The 23,370-nt window shown below is 39.7% G+C and overlaps 1 protein-coding gene across 1 annotated transcript in view; it reads right to left on the bottom strand.

Annotated features, from left to right (window-relative positions):
* Positions 1-5,320: 5,320 nt before the first annotated feature.
* Positions 5,321-23,370, bottom strand: part of B3GLCT (beta 3-glucosyltransferase) — a 389,525-nt gene continuing 371,475 nt past the window's right edge. Inside the window, exon 16 of the mRNA XM_050766880.1 lies at positions 5,321-5,330. The gene's annotated coding sequence lies outside the window, so the exon portion shown is untranslated. The remainder of the gene's footprint in view (positions 5,331-23,370) is intronic.

The following is a 23,370-nucleotide window of genomic DNA, read 5'->3' as shown; positions in this document are numbered from 1 at the left end:
TCACATTGATACTTCTACAGGGTTTGTAACTTTTTTCTCTTACAGTGATAAATCTGACTCTTATTATCTTCAATAGATTTACTTATTTGTTTAACCCTAGATACATGTAAAATAGCTTCATAATTGTTAACTGATATGGTTTGGATGTTCTGTCGCCTCCATTTCATGTTGAAATGTGAACCCCAGCGTTGGAAGTGGTGCCTAGTGGGATATGGTCTTATGATTATGGGGATGAATCCCTCATGAACAGCTTAGTGCCATTACCTTAGTGATGGGTGAGTTCTTGCTCTTAGTTTGACAGCTGGTCGTTTAAAATAGCCTGGCATCTCTCTTGCTCCCTCTGTTGCCATGTGACATGCTGGTTCCCCTTTGCCTTCTGCCATTTAAGCTTCCTGAGGCCTCACCAGAAGCAGATGCTGGTGCCATGCTTTCTGTACAGCCTGCAGAACTGTGAGCCAAATAAGCCTATTTTCTCTATAAATTTCTCAGCCTGAGGTATTTATTTATAGCAATGCAAAGAGACTAATACAATAATCTATACCTAAGAGGGGATATTTTAAATTTGCTTCTGCTCTTATTATTTGTTAAACTTTATAAAACAAGTAAAAATGACAGCACTGAAGGAGATGTATAAGTGTTTCCATTTTACAGATAACCAAGGGTCAAAAGAGTTAAGATAACTTCCCTAAGGTTAGACATAGAGGCCTGATTCCAAAAACTCATGTTCTTTTCTTTAAACGAAATAGAAGTAGAACTAACCCTCCTTCCAAGTGAAATCTTATGTAAAGACTCGGTATACAAAACTATTAAAATTAGAACTTTTCTCATTGAGAGAAAGGTAGATGCCTTCCTCGGGATGGTGCTGATCCCCCTGAGAATTCTTATATTTTTGTTTCTTGGAAATGTATTTCCATTTTTGATGAAACTCATTTTCTTAGAATAAGTCCAGGCATTAATAAGCTGTGATTACAAAATGAAGCAAAATTAATACAATGACAAAATGACAATGGTTTAAGTCCTCACGCCCCACTTACCACCTAAGTTAAAACTTACAATGACCCTGCTGAAGATGACATTTCTAGCTACTCCCAAATGACTGCATTAAAGTGTCAGGTTACAAAATCAATGTATTAATACAAAAGTTAATAGCATTTCTATATACCACTAACATTTAAGCAGAGAGCCAAATCAATAACCCAATCCCATTTACAATAGCCAAAAATAAAATACTTAGGAATACTTGTAGCTAAGGAGGTGTGAAAGATCTCTACGAGGAGAACTACAAAACACTGCCGAAAGGAATTATAAATGGCAGAAACAAATTAAAAAAATACCATGCTCATGGATTGGAAGGATAAATATCATTAATATGGCCATGCTGCTCAAAGTAGTCGACAGATTCAATGCTACTCCTATCAAACTACCAAGGTCATTTTTTTTAAATGGAATTAGAAAAAAAAGTTACTCTAAAATTCATATGGAACCCAAAAAAGCCCAAATAGCCAAGGCAATCCTAAGCAAAAAATAACAAAGCTAGAGGCATCACATTACCTACCTGACTTCAAACTATACCATAAGGCTACAGTAACCAAAAAAGCATGGTGCTGGTGTAAAAACAGACAAACAGATCAATGGAACAGAATAGAGAAACCAGAAATATAACTGCATACCTACAGCCATCTGATTTTTGACAAAATCAAGAAAAATAAGGAATGGAGAACTCCCTATTCAATAAATGGTGCTGAGATAACTGACAAACCATATGCAGAAGAATAAAACAGGAACCCTGCTTTCACCATATAAAAAAATTAACTCAAGATGAATCAAAGATTTAGATGTCAGACCTCAAACTATAAAAATCCTAGAAGAAAATCTAGGGAATACTATTCTGAACATTGGCCTTGGCAAAGAACTTATGGCTAAGACCTCAAAAGCAATTGCAACAGAAACAAAAAGTGACAGATGGAACCTAATTAAACTAAAGAGTTTAAAGAGTTTCTGCACCGCAAAAGAAACTACGAACATGGTAAACAGACACCCTAAGAGTGGGAGGAAATATACACAAATTATGCATCTGATAATGTCTCATATCCAACAATGTCTAATTTTTAAGGAATGTAAAAAAGTAAACAAGTAAAAAACAGCCCCCCTAAAAAGTAGGCAAAGAACATGAATAGACACTTCACAAAAGACATACAAGAGGCCAACAAACATGAAAAAATACTCAACATCACTAATCATCAAAGAAATGCAAATCAAAACCACAATGAGATACCATTTCATACCAGTCAGAATGGCTATTACTAAAAGTCAAAAAATAATAGATGCTAGTAAGGCTGCAGGGAAAAGGGAATGCTTATATTCTGTTGGTGGGAATGTAAATTAGTTCAACCACTGTAGAAAGCAATGTGGAGATTTCTCAAAGAACTCATTACAGAACCATACCATTTGACTTAGCAACTCCACTATTGAGTATATACCCAAAGGAAAATAGATGGTTCTACAAAAAAGACACATGCATTCATATATTCATTGCAGCACTATTCACAAGAGCAAAGACATGGAGTCAACATAGGTGCCCATCAGTGGTGGATTGGATAAAGAAAATGTGGTACATATACACCATGGAATACTATGCAGTCATAAAAAAGAACAAAATCATATCCTTTGCAGCAACATGGCTACAGCTGGCAATCATTATCCTAAGCAAATTATAGGAACAGAAAGCAAATACTGCATGTTCTCACTTATAAGTGGGAGCTAAACATTGGCTACACATGGACACAAAGATAAGAACAACAGAAATGGGGACAATTCGAGGGGAAGAATAGGAGGGGACAAGGGCTAAAAAGCTACCTTTTGGTTACTATGCTCACTACCTGGGTGATGAAATCAATCATACCTCAAATCTCAGCATCTTGCAATATACCAGTATAACAAACCTGCACATGTACCCTCTGAACCCAAGATAAAAGTGAAAAATAAAAAGTTTTTAGTCATAAATTATATTGCATTAAGATAAAAGTATGTGAGAAAAATGGAATGGAAATACTAGTTCAAAGTGTGAAAGTAACTATATAAAATGTATGTTAAATATTGTTTATATAGTTTAAAAAAAATCAAAGATAAGTGATTATGGGATTTTATTCCGTGTAATACATCCAACAGAAGACTATAACAGTGATATAACAGTTTTATTTTAAAACATCATTTTTAAAAGATGCTAGACATCATATTTTTGTGACTTATGAAAGTTTTAGATACGAATTAAAAATTTGTAGGGGCATATACAGTTTTACAAAATTCTTACGACAGTTTTCAAGACTGCTGGGTGATAATAGTACTGTCTGGCTGTTAACTTGGTCATCTAAAATGCCATTTTAACACAGGGAGAGGAAAAAGATTGTGTGTGTTGAGAAAGAGTGATCTCAATGTTTTAATATTACAAGTCTTATGGATAGCATATGTACTAGATGGATAGTATCCATGATTAACTTCCCACAAGACCACCAGAAAACCTATTGCCCTGTGCTAGGGTGGGTTTATTAGACCTATTGCCATAAGAGAGAAAGCCATCTTGACATCCTACTGCATCTTGGAGCAGGAAAGTTAGAGGAGGATATTAATAGGATTGGAGGTCCAGCTAATGTCATTTAGGGTGGGTCATTCACAGTAGGAAACTGAGATTGGGCAAAGTTCAAGATAACAATCATTTGGCATTAGAGTACACAGCAATGATAGGGCCTTGAAGTTAATCTTGATAAGTTCCCTATTGTTTGCTAAACAAGCTGCTAGCCCAGGACCAACTGGTTTGCAGTCATTTGTTGGAAAAAAGTCATGTTTAATTACTATTTTATAGCTTTTTTTTTCCTTTTGAGACAGAGTCTCACTCTCTCGCCCAGGCTGGAGCGCCATCTCAGTTCACTACAACCTCCACCTCCCCGGTTCAAGCGATTCTCCTGCCTCAGCCTCCTGAGTAGCTGGGATTGCAGTCACGTGTCACCACGCCTGTCTAATTTTTATATTTTTAGTAGAGACAGGGTTTCATCATGTTGGTCACAAACTCCTGACCCCGTGATCCTCCTGCCTCGGCTTCCCAAAGTGCTGGGATTACAGGCTTGAGCCCCCACGCCTGGCATTATTTTATAGCTTTATCTTCCTGGACAAAAATTCCTATAACAGAGTTAAATTCTGCTGACACAGGGTAATGCCAGCTGTCAGTTCTGCTGGTGAAGCTATGCAGATATAAAGAGGTTCAATCTCAACAGAGTATCTACATATATGTAAGTCAAGCTTAGGTGCCTGGATGTTTATTTAAAAAACAGAGAAGTGTGTTTGTGTAAGAGAGGTCGGTAGCATTACAGGTCCCGAATTTAGTAAGAATGAGAAAGATGGAGATGTTTTTGTACTGGGTATAATGCAGACCATGAAAATATATAACTAAGAATACTCTCCAAAGTTAAGCGTGTCGTTAAAATGCTAACTTAACTTGGTCCAGGTTTTCATTGCTCTTGGCCTGTAGTAAGAAAGAGGGATAGGACTTGAGTTAGAGCACTGAGTGATTGGTTATATTTGGAGGCCAAAAGGAAAAAGAGGGCAAGCAGGGGGCCCACATTTAAGAGGTTGCGGTACAAAGTCCCGGCCTCGCTGCAGCCTCCCAGTCACCACTGTCAGTACAGGATCCATCTCAGCGAAGAACTGTGCAGCCTTCCATACTGACCACTACACGGTTAGAGATGGAAAACCAGGAGTTGTGTTGGCTTGGCAAAGCCTCAGTGGTTATGTTTTGGTTTTCGGTTTACCACATATGGTCTCAAAAAGTGCTACCAGTTTAAATTTTCTCACTCCATTTATAGAAGAGTTTAACTTAAAATACCGTGTTCCATAGAAGTCTTTCACCCTTCTACGGCAGGCTAAACTAACTGGTTTACATGTGGGGAAATGTCATTTGAAAGTTTAATCACTGCAGAGGCAAAATCATTCCTTAAATAGACAAATAGCCACTAATAAGTAGCTTCACCTTGTGAATAGGACCCCAAATAAATTAGCAAATGAAAGCTGGGAGGAAAGGAAAACTGTTTTGTGTTTGTGGGGTCTTTGTGACCCCCCCAATTTCTTCCTCTAGGCCAGTGGCTCTCACAGGGTGGTCCCATGACTGCCAGCGCTCACGTCACCTGGGTACTTGCTAGAAACTCAAATTCTCAGGCTCCATTCCAGAGCCACCAAATCAGAGGCTGGGCATCGGGAGTCTGCACTTTCACCAGCCCTCCGGGTGGTTCTAATGCTTGAAAAGTTTGAGAACCACTGCCCTGGGCAATCTTCCAGTTCATCTGGACACTTACCTTTCCTTAAATCCTCCTTCGGCCCGAATTGGCTTCCATGAACTATAGGCAAGGATTTCATTGCAAACCAGACTGAACAGCCTGGACAGTTAACCTTTGTTTACTAGTTTGTCGTTACCTCTTTTGCTTTGGCTGAGCCCCATTGGAAAGAATAGCAGAGACCTGACAACTCTGGCAGCTCTTCCCAGTACTTTTCCGAATTTATGATTGTTTTCTAAAATTCATCTAAAACAGCACTTAGCCTTTCATTCACTTCAGGTACTTTCATTTACACATTTGCCCTTCTGTGGACCCATACCTTTTCCCATTTACCTGGATGTTTCCTAAGGCTGACAAAAAGTGTTTCCAAAGCTTCTATCGAGGCGTCCATCTAGGCTATTTCATGGATTGCATCCAGGAGAGAAGTCAAGGCAATGATCAGTTGTGATATCTTCATTGATTCCTTTAAGGAACATTCTTCAGCCTGTGATATAAGCACGGTATTATAGAGGATTAAAAAAAAATAAGGCAAACCCTCTGTATTTGCAGGACTTACAATCTTGACTCTGGACTGAAGAATGCCGAGTAGGATGCTTTGTATGGTTTACACTATGAACAATGCAGTGTTCCAAGTGTGTTGTAATTGCTAGCCCCTTTAACTTGCCTGTCAATCCTCTGAGGTGGGTGCTATTATTGTTACCTCAGAAATAGAGAAGGGGAGACCAGGGAGGTTAAGTCACTTGAGAGAGTTGAAACGTTTAGAAAGTTGAACAATTAGGACTTGAACTCAGGCAGTTTGGCTCCCAGTGTTTGCTGTTAACCACTATACCATGCTAGCTCTCAGGAGTTTGATGACAGATAAACACTGGTAAATCATTAGAGTGGTAAAGATAAATTGTGGAAGTTAAAGACAGGAGGGATTCCTTGCTGCTAGGTAGGTAGGGGTGCCAGATTTAATAAGTAAAAATGCAGGATACCTAGTTAAATTTTAATTATTTTAACTGCCTATGCATATGTATATTGAAATACAAGTAAAATATTGCTTGGCATACATGAATACTAAACATTATTTGTTGTTTATCTGAAATAAGTTACAAGTATCAGGTTATCTACAGCTTTCTTTAATTATACTTCCCCTGTTTGGCTCTCCTTAACATTTCATTGATACGTGGAATTTGCTTATAAAATTCCTTGTAGTTACAGCCTATGTTCCATTTACATTGTAGCATAGCTTATACAATGTTCATGTAAAACTTACTGTGTTCTTTTGCCTATCAGGTGTTTTTTACTGAGAAAACATACTGAACATTTGCATTAGGAGCTGGTATCCTTAACATGCCCTGCGTAAAGTCAACAATTCTGAGAATTGCTCTTCAAATTTGATTTGTTAAAGCACATAATAATACAAACTCATGGCTTAGTTTCATTGTCTATTCTTAAGGATTATGCTGCGTTCTCTCTCTTATTTCAGACAGAGTCTTGCTTTATCTCCCAGGCTGTAGTACAGTGGCACGATCTTGGCTCACTGCAACCTTTGCCTCCCGGACTCAAGCAATTCTCCTACCTCAACTTCCCAAGTGACTGGGATTACAGGTGTGCACCAACACACCCAGCTAATTTTTTTGCATTTTAGTGGAGATGTCGTTTCACTACATTGCCCAGGGTGATCTTGAACTCCTGAGCTCAGACAATCGGCCCACCTCACCCTCCCAAAGTGCTGGTATTACAGGTGTGAGCCACCATGCCTGGCCTATACTGCTTCTCTTGATTGCAAACTTTTAAAATATTGTCCACTGGCACAAAAAGAGCGTTGTTAATTTTTATTCCCTCCTTTTTAACACTACATATGAAGACTCCTTTTCTATTGAAGGACAACAAACACATTTACTAAAAATTTCAAAACAATGAAAGACCATGATGGTGAGTGGCTAACAGTTTAACGAACCAATTTTTGAACAAATAGGTAGACTCTGTGTCCCCTCACCCTTGCTATTGCGGAGCAACTGGGTCCCAGACAATGGGATGTGAGCAGAAGTGGTATGAACCACTTCTAGGAACGGATGATAAAAATCTTCCTGGAAACTGCCTTGCTCTTTCCTGCAGTCAAGCATAGCAGCCTAGGAAGCCATGTGCTGAAGACAGCCATGCCACAAGATAAAAGGATCCCAAGTCCCTAAATCGATGCTTAGAAAAGAACAATATTTCTGTTTGGGACTTCCTATCTTAGGGCCAGAGATACTTTGAGATTTGTATATTACTATAGTTAATGTAAATGTAACTAATATGAATTTTTAAAAAACACAAAAGGAAATATTTTAGAAGAAAATCACACACAAAAAAGTCAAAAAACCTGTTCCGAATTAGAAGTGTTAAATCATGAGTCTGTTAATCTGGTACACGTAAGTCCCATTATACTTTCTTAGTTTCCTGTCACTTTGTTGTGTTTCTGGGTAAGGCCTTTCCCTAAAATCTGAGAGAGAGAGAACTGCCTGATCAGCCTTATATAAATTCAGAGATAGTCCAGGGGTGATGGCTCATACTTGTAATCCCAGCACTTTGAGAGGCCAAGGCGGGTGGATCACTTTGAGGTCAGGAGTTCGTGACCAGCCTGGACAACATGGTGAAACTCTGTCTCTACTAAAAATACAAAAAATATTAGCCAGGCGTGGTGGCAGGCCTGTAATCCCAGCTACTTGGGAAGCTGAGGCAGGAGAATGCTTGAACTCGGTAGTTGGAGGTTGCAGTGAGCCGAGATTGTGCCACTGCACTCCAGCCTGGGCAACAGAGCGAGACTCCATCTCAAAAAAAAAAAAATTAAAAAAATTAAAAATAAAATAAATTCAAAGATATTTATTAGCCTAAGCCTTTGTAACATATCTTGGAGAGCAAATATATTTACTCATAACATTTAAAAACATTGCTAGCCGATATTCTAACATAGTCCTCTTTTTCACTGGTCGCATCACTAGTGAATACATGGCTTCCATATTATTTTAGCACTATTTTTTGTTTCTTAAATGAAAGAAACTTGGTTTCACAGGCCTTCCTTTAAGAACTTTCATTTCTTCAGCAAGGGATTTCTTCTCTGGGGGAACCAGGAGAATACAAAGCTAAAGACCACAGGAGGGAGGAAATATATTTACATGCAAAGGCAAGCAAGCTTCCAGCATTGAGAGTATTCATTTATGAATACATAGTCTTATCTTAGTTCAGTGTCTCTGACTCTTGTATTTTAACTTCGTAAGGTAACATCTCAATCAATATTTTCCTTGACTGTGGTGGTTTCCTGGGAGACAAGCTATAGTGCACAGAAATCAGATTACTTTTATGTTCCTTGGACAAAGATGAGAGCATTTAGCTTTTCAAACTGTGTTGTAATGGTAGAGTGATTCTGGGAAATTCATCTTAAGGATCAATGTTATAGGTTATAATTAGCTGAAAGAAAAAATCTTTCTGAAATATGACTGGCCTGTCTGTGATGGAATAAAAAGGTTGCTAGGAACACAGGGATGCTGTTTTGCCAGAAAGTAAGATGTATGATCTAGATAATAGGCTGTTTTTGACAGTTATGTGATGGCTCTGAGAATTACGTAAAACATAAAATTTAAAATCACTAGTTTACCACCCATCTTCTCTAGTCAGAGCCTAATGCAAAGTGTGGGAATCCTGGATTATTGCAACAACTGCTAATTGATCTGCCTCCACATTTTTCCCATCTAGTCCATCACCGTGCAACCACAGTGAGAGTTATCTTCCCAAGCTAAAGCCATTCAATGGACTAATATGGCTTCTAATTGCTCATAGAATAAATTCCAACAGCTTTAACATGATTTTTAAGACATGGTAGCATCTGATCCTGCTTACCCCTTTTACTTTTATCAGTCGTTAAGTAAGAAATCTTCATTTTTGGGGGGGTAAAAACATAACAAATGTTTCTATGTATCACCCTCTTTTGCTAAATCTTGTTTTATGGTCATTGTTCACTTTTTTTCTTACGTAATTTTATTGAGTAGATAATAACCAGTGTAACTACAAAATTCAAAGATTTTGTAATGGTATATAAGAAAAATGACTCTGTCTTCTACACAGTTACCCAATAATTATAATTTATTTAGTGTGTATCCTTTGAAATATAGTCCAATAAACAGGAAATGTTTATTTTTGCTGCACAAATGGTATCATTAGAGACACACTATTCTTTGCCTTGCCTTATTTTATCTATCTATCTATCTATCATCTATTTATCCATCCATCAATGTAACTTTCTACAGGCAGATGTATGCATTCAATTTCAGTATATACAGAACTATTTAAGTTTCACAGTATTCCATTGTATGGCCTAAAAAATGTCATTGCCTTAGTTCACACCCTCTAGAAAGTAGAGCCTGATGCAAGAATTGAGTGCTAACACTTTATTTGAGAGGCACAAGCCCAGGGCAATGTGAGGGAAGAGGGAGGTGAGGCAAGGCAAGGTGTGATGCAACATGATGTGATGCGCTACCACGTGGCCTCCTTCCTCACAACAAGCCATGAAGAGACATAGCAAGGCACTTAGCTCACTTAACACAGGAGGCTTCTCCAGAAGCATTTCAAGGAGGAAACATATCTCAATGTGTAGTCCACAATGGAGGGAAAGGAGGCCACATTATCTGCTTATTTCTCTCCTGTCCCTGTTTCCTATTAGCTAAGCTTCACCCTCAAATATCTTTGCACTTCTAAGTGGTGTCATCTGGTCCCTCAGCAGTCATTCAGGAGACCAGGTATATGTAGCATAGTCTGGTATTTTATCCAAATCCAAAATTGGAGGGTGACCCACTCTACCACAGTAAGTCACCCAAGAAAGAGTAAAGAGAATCAGAAGAAACGCAAGATTCATGTCCCAGTAAACACGTTGTTTAAAGGAATTATTTAAAAATTAGTGTAATTGGAGAAGATGGGGGAGAGAGGATGTATCAAAACTTATTAATGCTACCTACCGTTAATTATCATTTAGATTTTTGTTTACGTTTAACAGTGTAGTAACAAATATCCTTCACATGCAGTGTCAATGTCTTATATGTGCTGTGTATCTGTAGGATTCTTCCGAGACATGGAATTGCTGAATCCAAGGGAAAGTACATTTACAATTTTTTCAAATGTATGTGCATTTATTTGATTTTCCTCTGTTCAGGGTTCAGTGAAAGTCTTGAATCTGTGACTTGTTATCGTTTATCAGTTTTGTAAAATTTTTTTTTTTCTTTTTTGAGATGGAGTCTTACTCTGTCACCCAGGCTGGAGTGCAATGGCACGGTCTCGGCTCAACCTCTGTCTCCCGGCTTCAAGCGATTCTTCTGGCTCAGTCTCCCGAGTAGCTGGGATTACAGGTGCATACCACCACTCTCGGAATTTTTTTTGTATTTTTAGTAGAGACAGAGTTTCACCATGTTGGCCAGACTGGTCTCAAACTCCTGACTTCAGGCGGTCTGCCCCTCTCGGCTTCCCAAAGTGCTGGGATTACCGGTGTGTGCCACTGTGCCTGGCCTGTTTTGTTAAATTCTTAAACATCATGCTTTTAAATATTGCATCTGGCCTGGTATGGTGGCTCACGTCTGTAATCCCAGCACTTTGGGAGGCCGAGGCGGGGCAGATCACCTGAGGTCAGAAGTTCTCAAGACCAGCCTGGCCAACATGGCAAAACCCCATCTCTACAAAAATACAAAAAGTAGCTGGTCATGGTAGTGTGTGCCTGTAGTCCTAGCTACTTGGGAGGTTGAGACGGGAGAATCGCTTGAACCTGGGAGGCAGAGGTTTACAGTGAGCCGAGATCGTGCCATCGCACTCCAGCCTGGGTGACAGAGCTTTTTCTCCTATTCTCTCTGTCCTTTATTTGGGGACTTTGATTCATGTCTGTTAAATTTTCCACCATGTCTCATGTGGCTCTTCTGTTTCTGTCCTTTGGTGTCTTTATCCTTAGGGTTTGTATATGTTCCAGTAAACTAGGCCTCTTCTCTGCTGTGTGCCATCTGCCCATCTGCTCTTCAGTCAGTATGTTGGCTTTTTCCATTCTAATCTTGTCATTGATTCTTCATTAAATACTCCAGTTCTCAGAAGAAACTTTCCATCTGGTCATCCACCTTTTTTTAACATACTAAGTGCAGTTATTTTGACATCCACATTGGATAACTTCAATATCTTGATTATCTTTGGGTCTATTTTATACCTGTCCCCCCCTTCCCACCTTTTGGTTTTTGCTCTTTATTTCTGTCTTCTGGGATGCTTGGTATGTTATTTTTTATGGAATGCAAAGAATTTGGTGGTATGTAGAGAATTATCAGGTAACTCAGGGCTTTGGATGGTACTGTGTTCTTCCAGGTAGTCTCTTTTTCTTCTGGCAGGCAACTGGAGTTGTGGCAGCCCATTCTGTTCAGCAGATTTGAAGTTACAGGTCGCTGTTTATGAGACATTGTCTTGGTTTGATTTGACCTTCCTCTGAGTAACTGCACTGTGGAGTCCTAGAAGTCTGAGGTTTCCTGCTAGACTCCTCAACTTTGGTGGGCTCTGATCTCTTTAAGTGTTGCCTTCTCAGCATTGTCAGCTTCAAAAGCCCGATCAGCTTCCCAGACTCGTAGGCGCTGCTTTCTTTACGGTTTCTCAACCTCTGGCCCCCTGAAGTGTAAGAAAATCTGAACCCAGAGATCAAAGTCACTTTAATGTGCTCCTTTCTCTCTGAATTCAAGCCCCTCAAATCTTGGCAAGCATGGTTACGCTAAACACAACTTTTAGTCTCCTCAGCACCATATAAGAGCTGAAAGTTCTGCTCTGCTCCCCGGCTGCCATGCTGTTGATTTCTGCTGGCCTTCTCAGGCTCTGAGTTTTAGGCAGATTGTGAATTGTCAAGGGCCTTGTGTCCTTCATGTCTGTGAGCTAGACTCCCTAAGGCCACAGACACCTTGCGTGGAAAATTGTTAAGGAGTATAGGGCTATTCCTCAAGATGTTTCCATTCTCTCCAGGATCTTGACCTCTGGTCATGTATATAAAGAGTCATTCTCTCTTTATGTATATAGAGAATTTAGATAGAAAACTAGAATGCATACATATATATATAACTAGACAATTATATGTAATAAACTAGAATACATCTATCTACCTATCTTTTTTTTTTTTCTTTTTTTTTTTTTTTTTGAGACAGTCTCGCTCTGTGGCCCAGGCTAGAGTGCAGTGGCACGATCTTTGCTCACTGCAAGCTCCGCCTCCTGGGTTCATACCGTTCTCCTGCCTCAGCCTCCCAAGTAGCTGGGACTACAGGCTCCCGCCATCACACCCGGCTAATTTTTTGTATTTTTAGTAGAGATGGGGTTTCACCGTGTTAGCCAGGATGGTCTCGATATCCTGACCTCATGATCTGCCCTCCTCGGCCTCCCAAAGTGCTGGGATTACAGGCGTGAGCCACTGTGCCCGGCCTACCTATCTATCTTGATCTCCCAGTTTCTTTAGTTTTTCTTCATGAAAGGGTAGTGTAACAAACAAAATCCCATTGCGAGAGTAGCGTTAGCAAAAATCAAAACCCATCTCTTGACATGTGTTATAAATAACAGTGACATTAGTATTTTGAGGATATCCTGGTGTTTCAGGAGCATGTTTTCAATGACCTCTGACCAGAGTACGGTATCAAAATTCATGCCATGCATTGTAAGAAGACTAGAAGAAAGAAAAGGAAATAAAGAATAGTAAATGTATAACTGGGAAACCAGTAAAGTAGGAAATATTCTGGAAGTATATGAAGAAATTGTAGATCATGCTGACAATTTTAAAAGCTATAAATAATAAAACTGTTCACATTTTGGTCCAAGAAAAAGATATATAAAATAAGAAATTGAATACATATATGAAAATGGATGTGTAGAGTCTCTTTAAAAAAAAAAAAGCTGGCAGTATCACCATAATTTTTTAAATGATCTTACCCCCACATAAATTGAAGAGAAACTAAGGTCTACAAGTCTACATATATTCCTGCCTCTGTGTTATAGGATTAATACAAGACAGGAAATGTATTTCAATGAATAACATTTTATATCTGTAAAATTAAAGATTTTATTCAATTTTTTGTCTCAGAATTTTCTCGATGGATGAAAAGATCTAATACTTCAGTATTCATTTGACAAATCTTTGTTGAGTGTCCAGTATATGCCAGGCACTGTGAAGGTGTTTTGGATACATCAGTGAAGAGAATGTCCTTCCTTTGGGGAGCTTATATTATCGTGGGAGGGGAAAGGCAATACATACAACAAGTCAGTAGAACATGTAGCTTTGCAGATGAAACAGATTTGTGCAGGGGAAATGTGTGACGAAGTGTTCTTGGGGATCATTTAAGCTGGGAAGGAGATACAATAGCCTACCCTGTGGGGCGCTCTGAAGCTGTGATGGTCTTTCAGAGTGCCCTGAGTTGGGCAAGGGGACGGGGCATTTATATGGCCACTTAGACCAGTTACTGAATGCATTCTCAAAAACTGCTCAGCCTTGGTGGAGGCAGCTCTCTTCAGTGGACACAATGCCTGAAGAGAATGACAGCTGCCCACTATGGGTGGCAGCCCTCTCAGCAGCTGGTGAAGAGCTTTCCAGTGCTCACCACAGACAGTTTGTAAGGAGTGATAAGTACTAAAGTACAGTAGGGTAAAGAGGACCAGGAATCCTGGTGGTGGTGGGGCGCAGGGGGGATGGCTATTTACACAGGATGGTCTGGGGAGGCTTCTGGGAGAAGGTATGTTTGAACAAATCATGAGTCTCGCTCTGTCGCCCAGGCTGGAGTGCAGTGGCCAAATCACAGCTCACTGCAAGCTCCGCCTCCTGGGTTCACGCCATTCTCCTGCCTCAGCCTCCCGAGTAGCTGGGACTACAGGCGCCGCCACCTCACCTGGCTAATTTTTTGTATTTTTTAGTAGAGACGGGGTTTCACCGTGTTTGCCAGGATGGTCTCGATCTCGTGATCCACCCGTCTCGGCCTCCCAAAGTGTTGGGATTACAGGCTTGAGCCACCGCGCCCGGCCTTTTTCGTTTTTATAATAACCAGTCTAATAGGTATGAGGTGATATCTCATTGTGGCTTGAATTTGCATTTCCCTTATGATAGTGATGTTAAACATTTTCTCATGTGCCCATTGGCTATTCATATGTTTTCATTTGAGAAATACCTATTCACGTCCTTTTGCTGATTTTTAAATCAGGATATTTGTTTTCTTGTTATTGAATTAAGTTCCTTATATCTTTTGGATATTTACTCCTTATCAGATGTATGGTTTGCAAGTACTTTCTTCCACTCTTTAGGTTGTCTCTTCATTCCATGGACTGTTTTCTTTGCTGTGCAAAAGATTTTTAGTTTGATATAATCCCATTTGTCTATTTTTTATTTTACTGTCTGCTTTTGGGGTTATTTCCCTCTGTCTTTTATTGAGATTTTTGACAAAGGCTACATTAATAATGTTATTTGAGTACTTTTTTTTCTGAACCTTTTCCTTTGCCTCTCTGTCTGGTACTTCCATTACACATGTATTGGTTTCCTTAATGCTGTTTCACATTTCTCTGAAGTTCTGTTCAATTTTCTTCATTCTTTTTTTCTCTTTCTGCTCTTTGCCTTGCATAATTTCTATTGATCTGTCTTTAAGTTTGTTGATTCTTTCATCTGCCATTTCAAATCTTCTGTTGATCCCTTTTAGTAATTTTTTTATTTCACTTGGTGCTTTTGTATTCTTAAATTTTAATTTTTAAATAAGTTATATTTTTGATATTCTCTATTTGACAAGACAATGTCATTATACCTTTCTATTCTTTTTAAAGCATGATTTCCCTTTAGCTCTGTTAACATATTTATAATGGCTACTTTGAAGTCATTAACTTTATTTAACAAATGAGTTAACTTTTCAAAATTTGTTAAGTATAATATCTTGCTATCTCACAGTTTCTGTTGCCTGATTTTTTCTTTTTTCTTTTTTCTTTTTTCCCCTGTGCATGAGTCACTTTCCTGTTTCTTTGCATGACTCATAATTTTTTATTGTTGCTGAAAACTAGCTATTTAAAATGATATTTATTGTGGTAATTCTGGATTCTGATCTCCTACCAGAGGCTTATTGTTATTGTTTGCTTCTTTGTTGAATGACTTGACTGGACATTTTCATGGTCTGTTTTCCCTAATAGTTAGGAGTCTCTGATTTTATTTCTCAGAGGGCACCGCATTGGACTTGCACATAGTCACCTGGGTGGACAGTGATTTCCGCAGGGCTTTTTACTGTTTCTTACTGTGAGGCTTTCCCAGAGGCTGTCTGCCTCTGTTGTTATCACAACCAGATGTTAGGCTTCACTAATCGTCAGCTTATTTCTTTTGTTTCCAACAAAGCCCTGCAACATGCCATCTTATCCAGTTTAGGTAAGCCTCTTTACAGAAATAATTTTTGACTCCGGTCTTTGAGGTTTGCTCCAATCCCTGGAGATATTTTCTTAACTATCGTTTTTTGTGGTTCTCTCTGGCAAACAAACCTAGAGTTTAGCTCAAAGCTCTCAAGGAGGTGTACTAGCTCCCCTTAAGTGCTTGTCACTGAAATGTCCATTGCTTTTGTGAGAGCACCTTTAGGCTTGCACTTCCCCACTTCTTCTAAATAAAGACAATTCCTTTATAAAGAGCTTTAGAGCTTTCTGTTATTTATAGGCTGCCTCTGCCCCTGGGCAAAATCTCTGAGCCACTGCTCCAGAGCTGGGTTCAAGGACCGTGGTCGGCTTCCCTTGGAGTGACAGACCTGCTTTATGTGCAGGATGCTAGACGAGGTGGTAGCCTCTGGGCTTCTTGGCTTGTCTCTCCCAGTGTGGAACCTCCACCTTAGGAGCAAGCTGGGTGAGAGCAATTGGGCCCCGGTATTCTCAGTCTGATACACCTGGGGTAGACCATCAACCCTACAAGTGGGGCTGTGTGGCAGAAGGGAGTCCCACTCTTTCTGTAGGACTCACTTGGAAGTTAGCCTCTATAATATGAAACTGAGGGGATGATAAGTGCCAGTGGCCTACTTCTCCTGGGGGTTGGTAGCAGCTTTAACTGGGGATTTAGTGTCTTCTTGGCCACACCCACCCAGAGTGGAGATCCCATCACAATGAGCTGGCGGGGAGAGAAAGAAGGAAGTTGTGACTCAAGTGCTGCAGACTCTCATTATTCTTGAAAAAGTAAATGTAATAGATTTTCTTGAATAAATATTTGTTTTCTGTATGACTTTATGACAATTTTCAGAGAGTTTAAGTGGGGTTTTTTTTTGCACATTTTTAACAGTTATGGATGTTTGTTTGTTTTGCTTTTGAGGGGGAGTCCACAGAACTCATCATGTGGCCACTGCAGAAATTATCTTCCTTCAGAATTTGTAGAGCAGGATTGGATTCCCAAACAAGTTATTTTAAAGTCACTACTTTTAAGAGTCAAGAGCTTTCTCCTCTCCTTTTTCCTGTTTGTTGTAACTAATGCGTTTCTTCAATTCTCTAGATTCCAGATGGCTCATACTCTTTTGATCCTCCTTGTGTGAACAAAAATCACTGTATTTAAGTAGTTTGCATAGAAATAATTGGTTCCTTATCTCATGTACTTCCCTAATCAACACTTCATTCCAGCAAGGCTTCCTGTGGAGCACAATGAAAGAAGGAATCCACATCCAAGAGTGGCTTTGGTTTTATCTGAGTCTAAAGTAAAATAAAACACCATATATGTCACAGAAAAGGAAAACTGAATACCTCCTGAGGGGATATTAGGGCAAGTTTTGCGGGATAAACTCTGGATGCAACACAAATGACTTTGCAATCAGAATCATCTCAGAGATGGGTAAAGGGAATAGTTATAAAGATATTTCATAATCTTAGCAAATGCTACTTTTTACTCTTTTATTCAGTGAATTTAAACTTCAATAGTACATATGAACTAAATAATTCTAGTTAAGGCAGGTTTATGAAATCAATTATGAATACAATTTACTACTTGCATAATTATTTGCAAATATTTCTAAAAATATTTCAACTCAATCGTAGCTATATTGCCTCATCTATAAAGTGGATCTTCTACTGCTGTAACCACCCAAGGTTTTCTTCCTGCTCACTGCACAAATCAAGACGATGACATTGTAGTAAAGAGTTTAACACGAAGCCAGCCACACCTTGTGGGAGACAGAGTTAGCACTCAAATCATCTCCTCCAAAGCTCCTAGGTTCAGAGTTTTTCAGAGACAGTTTCGGGGAAGTATTAGGGGGAGCTAGGCTTGCTGCTAATTGGTTGGGGTGAAGATGAAATCATAGCGGTTGGAAACTGTTCTCCTGCACGCTGAATCACTTCTGGCTGGGGCCACAGGAGCAGGGTTGGTGGGTTGGGTGGAGCCATGGGTGTCAGACATTAAACAAGCAAACCACCCTGTAAAGAGATCTCAAAAGGCTAATCTACAATAGTGGTGTTATCCACAGGAATGGCTGGCAGTCTATACCTACACGTTAGCAGAATCAGGCTCCTCTCCTCCCCTAGCTTGATAGCCTTACATTAGCTTTATAAAGTGGTTGAGTTTTGGGGGAGGTCTATTAAACTATAGTCTGAATGTCTCTCAAAGTCGGGTTGGCCCAAAAGCCCAGGAATAAATAAGGAAAAGGCAAGATGGAAAAGGCAAGATGGGGGGCTGGGTTAACTGAGCTCTCCTTCACTGTCATAATTTTCTCACTGATGTAATTTTTGCAAAGATATCTTTCTGCTTAGTTCGTTCATTGTATGGTTTATGTGCTCTGCAAAAAGGTGGTTTTTTTTTTTTTTTTTTTTTTTTTTTTTTTTTTTTTTTTTTTTTTTTTTTTTGGAGACAGAGTCTTGCTCTGTTGCCCAGGCTGGAGTGCAGTAGTGTGATCTCGGCTCACTGCAACCTCCACCTACTGAGCTCAAGCGGTTCTCCTGCCTCAGCCTCCTGAGTAGCTGGGATTACAAGCATGTGCCACCACTGCTGGCTATTTCTGTATTTTTAGTAGAGATGGGATTTTGCCACGTTGGCTAGGCTAGGCTAGTATCGGACTCCTGGCCTCAAGTGATCTGCCCGCCTCGGCCTCCCAAAGTGCTGGGATTACAGGTGTGAGTCACTGCACCCAGCTAAATTTTTTTAACTCTGAAAATGTGTATTTGAAATAGTTCATATATTTGAGTTATTTATGTTACCATCAAAGGTAAACAAAATGTCAGAAAAATGAAGAAAAAGTGGGAATCTTGTCAGACAATTCTTGGACTATCTCTAGTACCCTCTCTTGTTCTAAACTCCTCCCATTCTTCTCAGATCCCCATCTTCTACTCTACCTGCCTACCTGACAGCAGACACATTCACCTTAAATTCTAATTAGAATGCTGAGGGTACCTGCCCCCTCAGTTTCCAGAGGGGATTTGTTTTTCATCTATTTTATTATGGGGCTTCCACATAAAACTTTTCTTGTGAAAGTCATTTCAAAGCTATGGTAATTTTGATAAATCACTGTCCTAGAGCACTGAAACACATAATTTTAAAACTTTCCTATAAATTGAGGACGGTGGAGCAAGATGGTGGAACAGAAGGCTCCACAGAGCCTCTCTGGGCCAGAAGGGAATCCACTGCCCAGGTACTACATCATGGTCCTTGGTGAGCCTCTGAGACTTGCTGGTTTCCGGTGAGACTCAGCACATTACCAGCTGTGGTGGTTATGGGGCAAAACACCTGCTTGAGAAAAGCAGAGGGAAAAGTAAAGGAGACTTTGTCTTGCACCTTAGGTACCAACACAGCCACAGTGGGGTAGAGCATCAAGAGGGTTCTTGGGGCCCCTGATTCCAGGACTTGACTCTGGAACAGCTTTTCTGGACCTGCCCTCGGCCAGAGGGAACTCCAGTGCCCTAAAGGGTGAGTCACAGGCCAGGCAGCGTTCACAACAAGCTGACTTAAGAGGGCTTGGGCCTCAAGGGAACATTGGTGGTAGTCTGAGAGTACCCCTCATGGCCTTGGGTGGCAGTGGCTACAGGGTGTGTCTCCTCTGCTTTTGGAAAGAGGAAGAGTGGGAAGGATTGCATCCTGTGGTTGGAGTGCCAGTTCAGCTGCAACACAGTAGAATATCATGTGGACTTCTAAGGTTTTTGACTCTAGTCTCTGACCCCCAGATGGCATTTCTGGACCCACCCAGGGCCTGAGGGACCTCACTGCCCGGAAGGAAAGGATACAGGCCTGGCTGGCTTTGCTACCTGCTGATTGTAGAGCCCCAGGGCCTTGAGTGAACATAGGCACTAGCCAGGAAGTGGTTACAGCAGGCCTTGGGTGAGATCCAGTGCTGTGCTGGCTTCAGGTCTGACTCAGTGCATTCATAGTAGTGGGAGCCACAGGAGTGCTTGTGTCACTCTACCCCCAGCTTTCAGTGGCTCTGAACAGAAAAAGAGACAGTATGTTTAGAAAGTAGGGGAAGAGAACAAAAGTCTCTGCCTGGCAATCCAGAGAATTCTCCCAGATCTGGTCCAAAACCATCAAGGCAGTACCTCCACAAGTGTGCAAGAACCCCAGCGTTACTGAGCTTGGGGTGCCCCCTAAAGCAGAACTAGCTTACATCACAGCACCCAAGTCCTTTCAAATAACTGGAAAGCCTTCCCAAGAAGGATGGCTAAGAATAAGCCCAGACAGTGAAAACTGTAATAAATATCTAACTCTTCAAAGCCCAGACAGTGAAGAACATTGTTGCTGGAAGTCAGGGACCCTGAACAGAGGGTCCAGCTGGAGCCATTGCAAAGGAACATAAATTGTGAAGATTTCATTTTAATATGGACATGTATCAGTTCCTAAATAATACTTCTATAATTTCTTACACCTGTCTTTCATCTCTTAATCCTGTTATCTTTGTAAGCTGAGGATGTACGTCACCTCAGGACCACTGTAATAATTGTGTTAACTGTACAAATTCATTGTAAAATGTGTGTTTGAACAATATGAAATCAGTGCACCTTGAAAAAGAACAGAACAGCGATTTTTAGGGGACAAGGGAAGGCAACCATAAGGTCTGACTTGCCTGCAGGGCTGGGCAAAAAGAGCCATATTTTTCTTCTTGCAGAGAGCCTATAAATGGATGTCCAAGTATTGTGTATATAAGTGTATACTTATTTTTTCAAATTTTCTTTTACTTGAATAATTTTTCTTGATATGTACCTTAAATTATTCTTTCTTAGGGACTCCAAATATGTACAAATTGAATCACCTTTGTCTGTCTTCTCTAGTTATCATTGTGTGTGTGTAATCTTTTTATCCACTTATTGCTTTTTACATTGTTTACCTTTTATATATCCTCTGTATTACTTATTTTGGTTTTTTCAGTATCACCTCTCCATTGTGGGTTTTTTTGTTTGTTTTTCGAGACAGGGTCTCTCTCTGCTGTCCAGGCTGGAGTGCAGTGGTATGATCACAGCTCACTTGCAGCATCAACCTCCTGGGCACAAGTGATCCGCCTGCCTCAGCTTCCCAAAGTGCTGGGATTTCAGGTGTGAACCACCACACCCAGCCTCCCTTGTATTCTGATTTCATTTTAATTTCTGTGATATTTTCATTTGTTTTCTATGTCTTTCCTGAGTTCTGCCACTTTAATTTCATCTCTTGTTATATTGCCCTTTCAATTTCTGTATTTCTGCATTGTAATTTTTTTTCATTAAAGTGAATGCCTTCTTTCAAATTCATAGTAAAATATTTGATCATAATTTTTATTTGCTGCATGGCTAAAATTTTTAGTGAGTATTCTTTGTCCTAAGTTTTCTGATTTTCCTCATACTTTTAATCTTATACTATCTTTGACTTTTTTTTTCCAGTGACTTTTTCTTATAACTTATATAAACACATTTTTCTTGAACTGGATTTTGCTGAAGGTGGGTATGTGAGCATGAGCATGTATGTGCATGTGCACGTGCATGTGCGTCTGTAGCGGTAGTGCAGCCTTCCAAGCTTCACAACCTAAACACTTTCTCTTTCTCTATCACGCAGACACACTGCTTAATGCGACAATGGCTCTTCTACATAGTTCTTCTACATTTATTGTCTTTTATTCTTTCCTTCTCTGAGCCACACTGCATCCAGAGAGACTTCCTTAAGCTTCCCTGCTACTCTGTTTGTGCTCCCATTGACGCACGTGATCTATATAGGTTTGCACCTCAGGGTAAGACTCTTGACTTTCAGGAAGTAGATTTTTCTTGGCTTTGAGACATTTAGTCATCTTTGAGGTTTTCTCTGCATTTCTATTTGGCTATGCCCAGTCTAAGCTTGTTTTGGCATCCTTACATATATTTGGAAGTAAGTGGATAATGACTGTATACTAGTTTTACTGAAAGCGAAGTTTATGGTTTTGCTTCTTCCTCTTTGTTAGCTTTCATATAACCTTTAGAAGGAGAAGGGAAAAGATGCTGACCTACCCAACCATGTTCATACTTGAAGTCTCTCTCTCTCTCCATATTTGTTTTAATTATTTAGCTTTGAACCTCAAATCAGGGAATCGTTGGCCTATGCAGTGGTCTGTGAGTTGTTTCACCTAGCTTTTTAAAACTGGCAAAATCAGTTCCTAAGATCCTCAATTTCCAATGGTGCAACTCAGCATCATTGAGATCCTTGGCAACTGTTCCTAACCTCTCTTTAATCAATCAATTTGGATAAGCACAAATACCAAGTGCAAAGTACCAAAACTGTAAGATGTCCTTTATATGATAACTCAAGTGCATGAACCATAGTTCAATGAAGAATCTGAACTTAATGAATTCTAGCTAAATAGCAAAATGAATAAAGGAACTTTGTCAAATGTTAAAGTTAGTGAAAAGAAAAGACTACATGTAGTTTGATCTATAAGAAAAAATTCCAGACATACTTAAATACATAGCTCCCATTCAACTTTCTCTATATTTCCCCTTAAGCTTTCCATTAATAGAATACATTTTCAACTATTTTCTCAGAGAATTAAATATATGCCTGTTTCTGTATCTCCAAGGATATATGGAATGAGTTGTTTTTGTCTTCATTACTTATGTCTTTGTCATATTTATTTATTCAAGTGTCTGGAAAAGAAAGCTTTCTTTCTCCTCTTGTAGCAATGATAAGAGATGATGGTCAATTTAGATGAATTTTTAAAAAATCATGAAATTACTGCTCTGGTGTTCATCAATGGATACTTCGTTTTCATGTTACAGATTTCTGCTTACTTATTATGAAGTTCAAGATTGTTTGACCTGAAGAGGTTTAACACATAAAAGGGCAAAAAAAAAAAAAAAAAAAAAAAGGATCCATGACCATAGAAATTACTTTACCTTTGCCCTTAGCTTTCATACATTCTACCAGAGGAGAATAGACAAAATGACCCAATGGTCCCCATCCTCCTCTGCAGGGCTGGTCCGAAAGCAGCCCAAGGGACCCAACCTACATAGATAATCTAAGCCAGTTCTCTAAAGGCCCCACTTGAGCAACCCCTGGGCATAAGCATCCAATTGCTCTCTGGGAGAGTCTATCGCCACCTCGAGCAGAGACACATCCCCTGTTACAGTCTCTCAAGTGATCTGCTGGATTTTTTTAAGCCTGTTTTCACTTTGGTGGGAAATTTGTGTGCCTAGTCAAAACAACAGTAACCATAGCTAAATTATTCCAAGAAGTCTCAGAAGTTACATTTACTGTTTATATTGAAAGGAGTCTTCAACAAAACACCCCAGCCCCTCTTTGAAATATAAAGCAAAGTTAACTCTCAAGGGGAACTTTTTTAAAAAGGGAAGTGCTGTATTATGGAAGCCTCCACAGCACAATACATGCCCCTCAGCCTCACAAAGCAACCCAAACCCACAAGGAGGTCCTGCCTGCCACGCTTTTGAAAGCTCTTGAAGTTGTTGGCTATGAAATCTAAAGCCCTGCTCTACAGACATTAGTAAAATCAGGGGACTTTTGACACAAGCCAAATTGCATTTGAAAGTTTTTCAGTTCAGTACCAGGGTCCAATTTTAAGTAATAAAAATCTTGTCTCTGCTTCCATATTCCACGTGAGTCACTCATAAGAAATCCTTCCAGTGACTG

This window comes from Macaca thibetana, chromosome 17 (assembly GCF_024542745.1).
Source record: "Macaca thibetana thibetana isolate TM-01 chromosome 17, ASM2454274v1, whole genome shotgun sequence".
Classification (NCBI taxonomy): Eukaryota; Metazoa; Chordata; class Mammalia; order Primates; family Cercopithecidae; genus Macaca; species Macaca thibetana.
Note: the sequence above shows the minus strand (reverse complement) of the source record. Positions and strands in the feature narration are given on the sequence as shown.